The sequence below is a fragment of the Rhinoderma darwinii genome, chromosome 2 (genome assembly GCF_050947455.1).
Source record: "Rhinoderma darwinii isolate aRhiDar2 chromosome 2, aRhiDar2.hap1, whole genome shotgun sequence".
NCBI classification, from domain to species: Eukaryota; Metazoa; Chordata; class Amphibia; order Anura; family Rhinodermatidae; genus Rhinoderma; species Rhinoderma darwinii.
In genome coordinates, this window is record NC_134688.1 from 27,836,503 (window position 1) to 27,850,391 (window position 13,889).

The window sequence follows — 13,889 nt, forward strand, 5'->3', positions numbered from 1 at the left end:
ATTGAACAAAACACAAACGTTTAAGTCACTTTGTAATGAGCTCTAATGGTGGCTTAGGACCCATGGCCAATTTTTTTTTAACCCTCTTCTCGCCCTATGACGTACATTTACATCATGGGAACTATATAGGTCCCGCAAAATAACATAAATGACACATCTGTGCCTGCGCTATCACTTGCGGGTGCTGGCTATTTATACAGCCGACACCTAGCTCGAATGGCTGGGATCGGAGATAACTCTGTTATTGTCCGTTTAACCCTTTAGGTGCCGCGGTCATTACTAACCACTGTATCGAAGTGGTTAGACAGAGGGAGGGGGATTCCTTTGTCAGGCCATCGAACGCCTCTTAATAAATGTGTCGCATCTTTCGGGCGAATGTGTAGCGCGCGAGCGGGAGACACGAGAATGGCGGGTAAAGGCGTAAGCCTATAAAATGGTGGCTAACAGGCCTTCCTACTCTCTCAGGGCTTGCTCACAGCTAGTGATAATGGGGTTGCACAAATAATGATTATGATGACAGTATTTTTCCCCAGGGCACTCCCTTGTGACAGACTCCTGCCTAATGGTGGTTGGGGTGCCCTTGGTGTAAGGTGCAATTAAAGACAGGAGGCTGAGGTGGTAGTTGAACTGGCTTAGCTCGCGGCACACTTAACTTAAATTTCCAAAATGGCGGTTACAATCTTCCACATGATATGGAAGAACAAATTTCTTGTAATAAACTCAGTCTTTTCAATACAATAAAGCGCCAGATGCAGGAGTGCGCGACCCTCTCTCTCTCTCTGCTTCTCTTCTGATAGTACCCTTGGCAATTCTAGGGCAAAGCTGACCCCATAGTAAGGCCCCCGGCACACGACCGTGCCCGTAATCACGGTCCGTCATTACGGTCACAGCCGGCTGCTGACTGCCACGGACAGGCGTCCGCATTTGCGGACCATGCTCCCATATAAAGTATAGAAGCACAGTCTGTAAAAAACAAAAAAATAGGACTTGTCCTATCTTTTGCGGAGCCTTTCAACAGCACAGACACCTTCCCGAAAATATACGGGAAGGTGTCCGTGGGCAATAGAAATGAATGGGTCCGTAATTACGATCCATAATTATGGACGAAATCTACGGCCGTGTGCATGGGACCTAGGTGGGACAACATAATATCTGTCCAATTCTGCAATTCTGTGCATTATCTGTAATGGCTCCTGGCCTGTGCTACTTCTGCCTGTAATGGGTAGTCAGGACTAATCGCATGAAGGATGAGACTCCCCAACATACATGGTGGCGTTGTTCAAGGTCACAATAATGGATTCTTGTTACTCTTCGTTTCTCTTATAAGAATTCCCTCTCTCAAGACTGTTCCCTTTCTGCGAGTTCTCTATATCCTGATGTTATAGGCGGCCTGTCTCTGGATTCTAGATGGATGGACATAGGAGTAACTCCACTTTGCTGTTAACTCAACTGATTCTAACACATGCTCATACCGCCCAACTTTCAAGTATCGCAAAGAGGGACAACCAATTTTTTTCCCTTTTAAACCAGGCTCTAATCCCTCTCAATCCCCGCCCATACACACCCGCTTCAGCCCACACCGTATCATGCTCCCATAGTGCCTCCCACACGGTAGAATGCCAAATAATGCCCCCATTCAGTATGATGCCCCTATAGCTGCCCCCATACAGTATAATTCCCCCTATAGATGCATCCATACAGTATAATGCCCCATAGCTACCCCTAGTGCCAGTGCCCACATAGCGCAACAGTGCACATGTAGACAGTGGCACAGTGCCATAGAAATGTGGATAAATTCCCCCCATTATATGTGCTTCAAAATAATGATCTTAAAAAATGCAACTTGCCAAGCAAAAGACAAGCCCTCCTACAGCTTTATGTCGAAAAATAAAAAAGTTATGGTTCTTGGAATGTGACTATGAAAAAAACAGATAAAATCACAGCGTCCTAAAGCCCAAAATAGACCATGCCCTTATCAGTAAACAGGGAAAGGGACGGGCAGACAAAAATTGTGTTTCCTCGCACAAATAATTATTTGGCTTTCTATGAAATTGGCCTCAGTGCATGTGTAACCACTGCTCATGTGCCCGGACCCTGTAGACCCCGTCTGCTGCCATATAATGCCTCTGTGAGGCTCCTCAGCCTTCTCTAGAAGCAATGCTTCTACATAATACCTACATAATACTGCAAGCAATACTGCAACCTCTATAGGCCTCAGCTACATTTTTTAAGGTATACAGTGGTACAGGATAGATATAGGATTCTTGAGGTGCCATATTATGGTTTTATATCACACGGAGCTACTTGTCAGGGCCGCATGTAGGGTTGCTTCCAGTTGCCAGGAAACCCCCTTGTGACCAGGGCTGGATTATCACTAAAGCTCTAGCTCCAGGTCCCACTACCCACTGGCTCAATTGAAAACAATTAGGACGCGGATACAATTGACAGGATGGTGAGGTAAGGGAACCATCAGTTCCTTTCCCACCATTTGGCACTTTCCTTGTGATGCAGGTGGGGTGATGAAGTAATCGCGTCGCATGCGTTATTCCCCTGGAGCAGACCTGGTCAGAAGAGACCAGGCCTGTATCACAGGACGGGGTGGGAACGGGGACAGACGAGTGTGCTTCTTGTGGCGCGGGGCACTATCTACATCTGTGGCATTGATCTATCAAAGAGCACTGTAACACTATCTACAGGGGGCACTGTGGCAATATCTACATCTGTGGCCTTATCTACATGGGCACTGTGGCACTATTTAAAAGAGGCACTAAGTGTGGCACTTTCTACGCTGGTTTTTACACTACGAGCAGTGGTCAGCATACATCCACTAGCCTAGCCCTTTATATAAGAGCTTGTAATATCAAGGGATAGGCTGGTGGATACGTGCAGACCATTAACTCGTAGCGTAAAAACTAGAGGGTAGCGGCAGCGTGGCCAAAATCACTTGGTTAAAAAGTATGTATTTGAAAACCCTTCTTTAAGAATTCTGCATTGTGTGCATGAGCCCTTAGTTTGTGCGTGTGTGGGAGACAGACTGATAAGTGATGGCAAGCGGTGTACAGCGCTACAAAATATATTGGCGCTATATAAGCAATGGGAACTAAATAAACAAATACAATGCCAATATTGACTGTCTGATGCTTTTAAACCCACGATACCTTGATAAACACCCATGGGAAGATCCTTTAAACGGCAGGAAATGAGTAACCATTACCTTCAGCCGCTACACTAATCTCTTTCCTCTTCAGGGATACAGCGGATATGGACTGGCTGACAAACACGTAGATTAATCACCATAATGTCAGCTTACTTGTCAACAAGTGTATAATAATAGTAATAAGGTAGAATTATAATAATCTGCCATATTCCAAACCAATGATATGAGGAAATATATATGAATTCTTCATATGGGAAGTCAAATTTAATAAGGTTTTATGTAAATAAAGCAAAATCATGTGTAATGAAATGTTCTGCAGCTTTTTAATATGCTTTGTGTTTCAATTCCTCACCGTTGACAAGATCTCTGCTTGCTGTCACTGGATAAAAACTTTACAGATCCAAAATTCCTCAGAGCTGACACTTTGCTACAGCTGTCTCCAGTCAAATCGTATGTGAGCTAAATGCATAAGGCTAGGACTACATGGCGACTATGGCCACAACACAGGTCGTGGGGCCAAAGATCGCTGCCGCCCTGTCTGCGTCACAGCTAATAAAAGTCAATCAGGCCAAGTTGCGACCCGCGGGTTACAGCGACTGCGACACAACAGTTGCAAAAAATCCAGCATGTTCAGAGTCCAGCCCACGGGTCGGACTTTCAGCCTCTGTATGTAAGAAATCTCCCATTCATTCTCCTGTCTTAAGCTGAATAGCACTGCAGTAAAATGCAGATAATTTTTTAAGGAGCCCACGTCTCTTAATAAATTTGGCGCATCTTTAACTGTCTGTGCACCAGATATTGACAATCTACGCCTGCTATAAGTAGGGGTAGATTTGCACCATTAATTATGCCAATTTCTGGTGTAAGTAATGGTCAATCTGTCAGTATGTGGCGGTACCAAACCCGCTAAACCTAACTTAGTGGTGAAAGGTGAAAAAAGTTGCAAATTATAGCGAAAATATGACGTGCACCATAACTTGTGACATTGCTACTCCATAAAACTGGCGTAAAGCCTTTCATAAATTCCCCAGAAAGTATATTAGAAAGTTGCAGAGCATTTTTATTACACAATTATTAAGCTTTATTTGCAAATATATTTATAAATTTTTTATAAAATTGGAAAACCCATTCATGTAATTATGTTGCCCAGATCTGCATGGGAGGAGGGGCAATGCAATAAGGTGAGAGAGTATGCAACCAATCAAATCATGGGATTATATTAGGGAGAACAAATCTACACGTGAAAGGGTCAGTATATGGGGTAGTAATGGAAAATAGCAGAACATAAATTTTACATTTCACTGGTTCAGGACCAGGCACCGTTTAGCCATTTTAAGCATGGGTTAGTTAATCGGCTATAACATTTTGATTTGTTGGGCTAGCAACATGATTTTTGCGGGGTTTTTTTTGTCAGCAATGCAGGTTTCTTTTTAGAATTTTTATACACATCATTTTTGCTTTTGCAGTCTCCCACTAACGGCATCCCAATGATCATGTAAACAGTCACATGCAACTAGCGGGGTCTAATGGGTGGGGACACCTCTTCTCTGCTAGCACCGTGCGGTAAGCACGGACAGAGGCAATTGCCCAGTTTGTCCCCCCGAACGCGGGCCCTTTAGATACACACATTATATATTGTATATACACATGCATACACATATATATATATATATATACACACACACACACACACACACACACACACACACACACACACACACACACACACACACGTACCTGTCACCTAAAAAAGTTATGACTTGGAATGCGACGTTGCAAAAACAAATCATTTATGTGTAAAAGTGTTTCTATTTATTAATCGACCCACAGAATAAAGTTAAGATTTGTCATTTAAAAACGTGAAAAACAATGCTAAAATAGCTGGCTTTTTTTTTCAATTTCCTCACAAAAATGTTAATGAAAGTTAATCAATATATTGTATGTAAAAATGTTGACATTAAAAGAATATAGCATCAAAATATATAGAATATATACATAGGCCTGGTTGTTACAGGTTCAGGGAACCTGAACTGCAAATCAGCAAAGCTAACCAATGTGCACTGTGACCTCATATGTGACATCGGATGATGTACAGGAGGCCATTGTCACCTTACTGCATGATGTCACAATGACTGTGGTTCTATAAAAACTGGGGTTCAGGGGTCAACTGCTCAGTCCAGGAGATGAAGATGAGGAGACACAGATACCGGAGACTTCACCATGAGGATCGTATAGAGAATGGTGGAATCTTCCGGTGTTTGTGACGTCATCAGACGGAATCCGGAATACTGGAAACACAGAACTTCATAGACTAGACGCACGGCAGGGACAAGGACAAATTGGGGACCTGTGGCTGTGGCTTATACACACGGTAATAGGATGTTCTGTCATTTACTTTCAGGTTTTGGAGCCTTGACTAGCCTAAGTAGAGTCATGTGTTGATTACCCATTTTACCTTTTATTCCCCCTCTTTCGCCCCCTTCCCAATAAAGACACGTGACAACCGAGGTTGGATATGAAATGGCCACAGCAGCCGTTTATTTATTTAACATTAATTAAATGCAATTTAATCCGAAACATTCGGATAACTCTTTTAGGAATTCGACCAGAGAATTCCTATTATAATTCACATGACCCAACATGGGTCAATTAACACTAAACAGAGCAGGGGAAGTCCTTGAAGCCATTTTTTCGATTTCCTTTAAATTAGCCATCTGCAAACCACCACCAACTATTTACCTCCAGCCGTAAACCAGCTCGGAAGCACCGCTCACCCCTGCAGATGGCTCCAACCACCAGAAGACCACTTCAAAGGGATAACACCCTATGAAGTCTTCAAATGATCTACCATTTTTTGGGGGACGCATACCCCCGATGCGACCCCCCCACCATTTTGTACTGACCAACCTCAAGGACTCCCCCCTGCCACAGCGAAACAGGCCTTGACCACCTTAAGCCTGTGAGTCCCTCCAAACCACCATCGCCCTCTCAATTCCTTCTGCTAAAGCCAGGCTCCACATATCAATTCCAACCTCGGTCAAATGTACTCCATCACTCCTCCAATAATTACCGACTCCTGCCTCCAAATCCTTGTGTCGAACACAAATGCCCCCGTTCCTTGCAACAAAACGCGACACCGCCCGGTTTACCTTAATACGGGCTTTATTAACCCTCTCGACCGATCTTGCCAAACGCCAAAACTTCCTCGGAACGATGTCCGACCAAACAATCACCAGGTGAGGATAAGATGCCCATAAACACAACAGATCGTGTTTAATATCCCGCACTAACTCGCGAAACGGGCGCACCCCCAGATCATTCCCCCCCGCATGCAACACCAGAACCTCCGGAACCCTATCTAACTGAGAGTATGTCTGAAACTCAGCAAGTACCCGGCTCCACAACATACCTCGGAAGCCCAGCCAGTGTAAAACCGCATCGTGCCGCGGAATGCGAAGCTGGCGGCCATCTGGGCGAACGTCCGCCCGCAATGCCCCCCAGTGCACAAAAGAATGTCCTAAAATCCACACTAAGCAAGGGTGATGATCTAAAAAGAAAGAACAAAACCTCACATGTGAAACAATCAAAGCTACCTTACCGACTCAACAAATGAGGGCGCACATAAGTCCGAAACCTGTTGGGCTCCCACCGGCCGATGCGCCGCACACCCTCGTCGTCCAACCCCCAACGACCCGCTTCAGTAGCAGCGCCGATCCTGAACGAGTGAGACGAGTAATACCCCTGCCCCACGCCAACCACAGCCAAGCATTTTTTAAACACCGCACCAAATTGATACCTGGACAAAAACGAGCCATTCTCATGACGGAGCAATGGCGACTCACGCACCCCAACCCGTGGCTTAAAAGCCACCATACAAGCAACTGGACACATCGCCGACCCTGGGAGGGCAAACAACACTATCCGCTTACCCCTACCCTTTGATTAGTCTTGGACCGCCGCAAAAACAACTCGAGTCTATCCTCATATAGGCCCACATCCGCCTGCCGCAATCCCCCAGCCCTCGCCCCGCTAGGAGAAACCAACTCCCCAATTCTGAGTGCTCTGAAAAACGTGAGGGAAAAAGCCAAACGGAACAACACTACCTCATCAGGCGAATTACAAACAGCCCCCAGCGATGCACCCAACAACCCAAGGAGGGAAAATGAAACGGGTCGCCTTTGATCTGCTTCCGCCCTGCCGCGACGCAAACCTTTCAAAGCTTGCCTTACTAAAAAATGTTTGGACATCCTGAAAACCCCGTAATTTAAATCCAAACGCCAAACCAGCAACAAAACGATTCACTTTTGCCAGGGAAAACCCTGCCTCCCAAGCATCCCCCAACCAGTACAACAATGCCACCAACCTGTCTTGCGCCGAGCTGACGTTACCCAACACTCTTACCCACTCCTCCCACTGCTGCCAACACGCCGAATAAGCGCTCCAAGTCGCGCTAGCCAACGACCTTTCAATCAACCGTTCCACGGGACCGAAATCAGACCCCAGAGATATTCCGGGCAAGCCAAACCGACCAGCTCCGCTCCCGGTGCCATTTGACGAAAACGATCCCACTGCGAGCGAGAAAGAGCATCAGCAATACAATTGGAAACCCCAGGTACATGCACCGCAACCACCCACGTGTTTAAAGACAAGCACACCAAAACTAAATGACGCAACAACTGAACCACCGGTGGAGAAGATGCTGATAAGTTGTTAATTGCTAACACCACCCCCATGTTATCGCAGTGGACACAAACCTTTTTATCCCTGAGCCTGTCCCCCCAAATGGTCACCGCCACCACGATGGGGAACAGCTCGAGCAGGGCCAGATTTCGCGTAAGACCACTAGTCACCCAGCTGTCCGGCCAGTTCCCCGCGCACCATTGACCTCCTGCATACGCGCCAAAACCACCAGACCCTGCCGCGTCAGTAAACAGCTCCAACTCGCCCATCTTCTGTACCTGTGACATCCACAACAATCTACCATTATACTGCCCGAGGAACTCGTCCCAGACCTGCAGATCCGCCCTGTGATCCCCACCAATCCTCACAAAATGATGGGGCGCCCGGATACCCGCCGTCGCTGACGCCAACCTCCTACTAAAAATTCTACCCATTGGCATAATTCGACAGGCAAAGTTCAACTTTCCCAGCAGCGACTGAAGATCGCGCAAAGTGATCTTCTTCAATTGGCAAGCCCGCCTGACCTCCTGCCGCAGTGGCAATAATTTATCCTCAGGAAGCCTGCACTCCATTGCGACCGAATCAATTTGGATCCCCAAAAAACAGATGGTAGATACCGGGCCCTCTGTTTTTCCAGGCGCCAAAGGGATTCCAAAATCAGTCGCAACCTTCTGCAAGGAATACAATAAATTACCGCAAACCGGGGAACCGCTAGGGCCTATGCACAAAAAATCATCAAGATAATGTATTAAGAAATCGACCCCTGCTACACCCTTCGTCACCATTTCCACGAAACTACTAAACGCCTCGAAGTATGCGCAAGAAAGGGAGCACCCCATTGGAAGACACCTATCAACATAAAACCCCCCGTTCCAGAAGCAACCCAACAGCCGTTGGCTTTCTGGATGTACCGGCAGCAAGCGAAAAGCCGCCTCAATGTCAGTCTTTGCCAACAACGCACCGGGCCCCGCCTCCCGCACTAACCCCACTGCTTTGTCAAATGACGTGTAAACAACCAAACATAAGTCGTGATCTATCCCATCGTTCACCGACGCTCCCTTGGGAAACGACAAATGCTGGATCAAACGGAATTTGTGAGGCTCCCGCTTTGGCACAACTCCCAAGGGTGATACCACTAAATTCTCAATTGGCGGCTCGGCAAAAGGCCCGGACATCCGACCCAAAGACACCTCTTTCAAAAGCTTTTCTGAAACAACCGCCGAGTGCAGATAAGCCGACTTAAGGTTGCGCCGTGTAACCGGAACCTCATATGGAGGGGGGGGGGGGGGATAACAAAACCAAACAAAAACCTCTCATAAATTAACTTGGCCGCAAGTCTATCCGGATATTCACTTAGATACGGGGCCATCCTTTCCACCCTCACCGGCGACCGCCCCTTGACCAACTGAAGAGCACTGAGGGCCTGACCGCCTCCCTTTCCGCATACATTTTGAGGCCCCGTGCGAGGAGCCATTGCACTCCGAACAGACATGTTTATATTTACATGTGGCCCCGAACTTACACTGGCCATCATTGAATTGCCAGCAGAACCCCAGTTTTGACCCGGAACCTTGCCCGGATTGACTAGACTGGCCCCCTTGGCCAACGCTCCCGGGAAAGGACTGCTTAACCGGTGCCGTAACTCGTAACCACAACGCAATATCCTTTTGATCCCACCGGATCGCCGTCCGGACCGCCTTCCGCTGGCGAAATTGCTCGTCGTACCGCAACCACGCCTGGCCCCCTTACGCCCGATAGGCCTCCCCGATGGCATCAAAATAACAAAACAACGCCGAGCAATTGTCCGGCGCCTTTTCCCCGATCACGCTCGCCAAAATAGCGAAAGCTTGCGACCAGTTGACGAACGTCTGCGGGATAAGCCTATACCGCCGACGTTCTTCCTCCTCTTGCCCTTATCCAAATTGAATTTCGCAAGCGGCAGAAGAGAAAATATCCCCACGTATTCATCCTTCCAAATCCGTTCACGTACCTCTTGCTTAAGGTGAGCCCCTAAAGGGCCCTCAAAACAGACGTAAACCTCGCCCCGAGCGCGATCATCAAGCCGAATTCTATCCCCATCCTTCAGCGCCTCGGTTTGGACAGACACTGCTACCGCTTCTTTTGCCACCCCCGGGACCTCCCCAACCATGGACCGCGACTGTACATCACGAGGACCTTCCCATACCACAACCGGAGACCCCGCCGGCACTACAGGCGCCGCTGTCCTATCTAAGCGCCCGACTAGCTTGCGCAAACAACCCACTAAATCTGCTAAGCCATCGCGCCCGGCAACGCCACTACCGACAGCCGCTACCCCGCTCGCTGACCCACCGCCAACACCCGACATGAAAATTGCTGGATACGGTAACGTAGGAGTTACACACTCACCAGGCTGCCCAGGCTCTGTATTCCCACCAGCCGGAAAATCCTGACCGCGTTGCGACTCATCCAGTTCTCCATCTTCCAAATCCTCTCTTGCCGCCGACTGGTACTCGCACCGACATCTTCGACACGGGGATCCCGGCACGCTGACAGATGGGCCGACAACCTGCCGCCCGACCGCAGGGACCCAGACCTCCGACCGGACCTGTTGCCTCGTCGTCGCTGATCTTGGCATCCTCACCGATGCTCTCGAGGAAGCCTTCCCCCTGGCCGGAACATCACCATGCGGGGCAGCCGTATACTGCCCTCCGAACACAGCGTCTGAAGGCGGGGGTGTGACAGGGAGCCCGGCCTGCGACTCCCTGTTAACCGCCGAGCCCCGTTGTGGCGGAGGATTCCTGCCAGGACGCAGGCCCTGGGAGGAGGCGCCCGTCCCAGCAGCCTGGCCTGCAGCGTCCTTAGAAGGGCTCCCCCTGCGACGCCGGGCCCGCGGGGCCACGTCTGGACTAAGATGCTCTGGTGGGCGAGCCCTACGGGAGCGGCAGGGTGACCTAGCCTGGGCAACCGCCGCTCCCGCCGAAGCTCTCTGCTTTATAATAGCAGGGGCAGACATTAACAGCTCTCCCCCCACCGCCATATCCCCAGCGTCTGAGAGGGGGGCGGGGGAGAGGAGCGCATCAGCGCGGGCTGCCGACCCAGACGACGGGCCCGCCTGAGGGATCCGGGCCAGCGACGCCAAAGTCTCCTCCAGCCAGCCCGGATCGTGATAAGCAGCTGCTGCCCGCAGCTGATCGAGCAGCAAGGCCGGAGACGCCATAGCAGGTAAGCAGAACTGTCTTACCTGAGCTAAGTTTTTTACTTGTTTCTCCTCCCGCTGCTTCCGGCTCAATGCTGAAAACAGTGGGAGGAACAGTTACCACACCCCGGCTCCTCCCATCTCTCCCTCCTCCCTCACCTAACCTGTCCTTCCTATTGGCTGAACCCTCCCTCCTACGACAGTCATGGAGGATTCCCGTTAAGCACTCCGTGCTGCCGTCCAGCCTCTGCTTTAAGAAAACAGGAATGTGGAGAAAAATTTGCTGCCATTATACCAGCAATTTACAAACATGGAAGGTAAGCACAAAATATATGCGTTCATTATATCTGGAAAATTTGGGATAGTGGTCATGGTCCCCAAGGAGACATAGTTTAAACCACATGTATTAAAGTAAAGTAAGTAAAACTTGTGCTGATTTTGTTATTATTATTTTATTGCAGGGAGGAGATATGGACGGACGGCTGGAGAGAAGGACAAGAATCGATCATAATCGTATGTAACGGGGTAATTACATATAAAATGTGGCCTAGTGGGGGAGAAACAACTCAAAGAGGGAGGACATTAAATGGAAGTCTAAAAAGTAGATTGTAACAAAAATCTAGACCAATGGAGTCCTAATCCTTGCCCTCCTGGGGTTGGCCCGTTGTTTTATTCCACATAAGGTACGTGTTATAATGCAGCCGGCGACTCCTGTGACATTTCTTTCTCCTCCAGCAGAGACGACCATAGTCGTGCTGTGATCTCCAGAGTCCGATCAGTGGAGGAGCGGCCCGCATGATTCCGGGAAATCGTAGAGAACAACAGGGAATGGACAACGTCATAGCGGTCAATGTGTATTTAGTTAGTTGCATGTACAGCTCTGATCGAGGGTTCTCGGACTGATCGCCCTTTCTCGGGGTCAACAAGGAATTTTTCCCTAGTGCACAAATTGGCTAAAAAGTGTGCAGGGTTTTTGCCTTCTTCAGGATCAACAGCTTAGGGCCTGTTCACATCAGAGTTGGCTTTCCGTCGGGTGAACCCCGTAACGGAAAGTCAAACTGAAACCACAGCTTCCGTTTCAGTCACCATTGATATCAATGTAAACCTCCGACGGGAACCCCGGAACGGAAAGCCAGCGCTGATGTGAACAGGCCCTTAGATAGGAATTGATTTATTGCTGTAATAAAATGATGTTTAATAAGAAAGAGCTTTGTTTCCTTGACACAATATTATCCTGCAGTCATGTATTAGTTTATATCATGGGAGGTTATTATAGTTATTTTGCTTCTGATTATCCAATATGGCTGTATCCATGACGCACTAAAGGTAGAAAATACATAAAAAAATAAGTGAGTCCTAGATCAGCTATTTCATACCTCAAAACTGACAAGTACTTTAAAGAGGGACAACGCTTACAGCGCATAACATTTTTTTTTAATGTTGAGCCACGCCTTTAACCCTGCCTAATCCTCGCCCATACACACCCAGTACAGCCCACACAGTATAATACCTACATAGTGCCTCCCCACATTATAGTTCTCCCATAGTGCCCTCCCACACAGTATCATGCACCCATAGTGCCCTCCCACACAGTAAAATGCTTCTATAGTGCCCCCTACACCGTATCATGCCTCCATAGTGCCCTCCACACACACAGTAAAATGCTTCCATAGTGCGCTCCCACACACAGCAAAATGCTTCCATAGTGCCCCCTACACAGTATCATGCCTCCATAGTGCCCCTCCCACACACAGTAAAATGCTTCCATAGTGCCCTCCCACACAGTATCATTCCCCATAATGCCTCCCCCAAACAGTAAAATGCTCCATTGTCTACCCACACAGTAAATTGGCCCCATGGTAAACCCTGCAACAATATAATGCCTGCAGTGCCTCCCACAATATAATGCCCCCATACTGCCTACCCACACAGTATAATGCCCCATAGTGCCTCCCCACACAATAAATTGCCCTCATAGTGGCTCCCCACACAATAAATTGCCCCCATAGTGCCTCCCCACACAATAAATTGCCCCCGTAGTGGCTCCCCACACAATAAATTGCCCCCGTAGTGGCTCCCCACACAATAAATTGCCCCCATAGTGCCTCCCCACACAATAAATTACCCCCATAGTGGCTCCCCACACAGTATTATTTTCAGGATCCAGCGGTGTCCCTTTGTCCTAGGCGAACTGTGGCATGTCCCGGTGTAAACAGCCTTTGAAACTTCAGTATGCAGCTACAGCTAGATCCAATAGCGGAGCAAGGAGCCGCCAGCCTCCTGCTCTACCATTCACAATGCAACGACAGCTGTGAGTGGCTTGGCACAGACAGGGGCAATGGAGTGACGTGATCGTGTCTGTCTTCGCCAAGCCACACACAGCACAGGTCAGAGGATATTCTCCATTCGCCGTGGGAACAGGTATAGGTGAGTATTTATTATATTTTAGGCACTATAGGAGCATTATAATGTGTGTGAGGAGAGCACTATCGGAGAATTAAACTGTTGAGGGGCAATATGCACTAATGCCATCATAATGTGCCCCCATAGTGCCAACTAAAAAAAAAACAAATATAGTCACTTACCCCGTTCCAACGACGAGCAGAAGAGATCCCCTGGTCTGGGCCATGTGTGGTTCAGAGCAGACAGACGCGATGTTGTTAGTGCATCACACCTGACTGCACCAAGTCGCTCACGGCCGGCGTTACATAGTAAATGGTGGAGAAGGGAGCTGATGCCGACTGTAACAGTCTGTCACCCTCATCACTCTACAAAGTGTCCGGATAAAGAAAGTTTATATACAGCCAGCACCATCTTTATCTTGGGAGTTTTTTGCGGTTTGGTTTCAGAGAGATAGTGCCGACTACTTTATTA

At 48.3% G+C, this 13,889-nt stretch overlaps 1 protein-coding gene and 1 long non-coding RNA gene across 2 annotated transcripts in view; one reads left to right on the forward strand and one right to left on the reverse strand.

Annotated features, from left to right (window-relative positions):
* The window catches only part of MAML2 (mastermind like transcriptional coactivator 2), a 156,856-nt gene that overhangs the window by 51,645 nt on the left and 91,322 nt on the right, over window positions 1-13,889 (reverse strand). The gene's annotated exons all lie outside the window — the stretch shown is intronic.
* Window positions 5,348-12,174, forward strand: LOC142742081 (uncharacterized). Its single transcript, XR_012881285.1, has 3 exons — window positions 5,348-5,528; window positions 11,477-11,528; window positions 11,754-12,174. It is a non-coding gene; the product is annotated as an uncharacterized LOC142742081 (long non-coding RNA).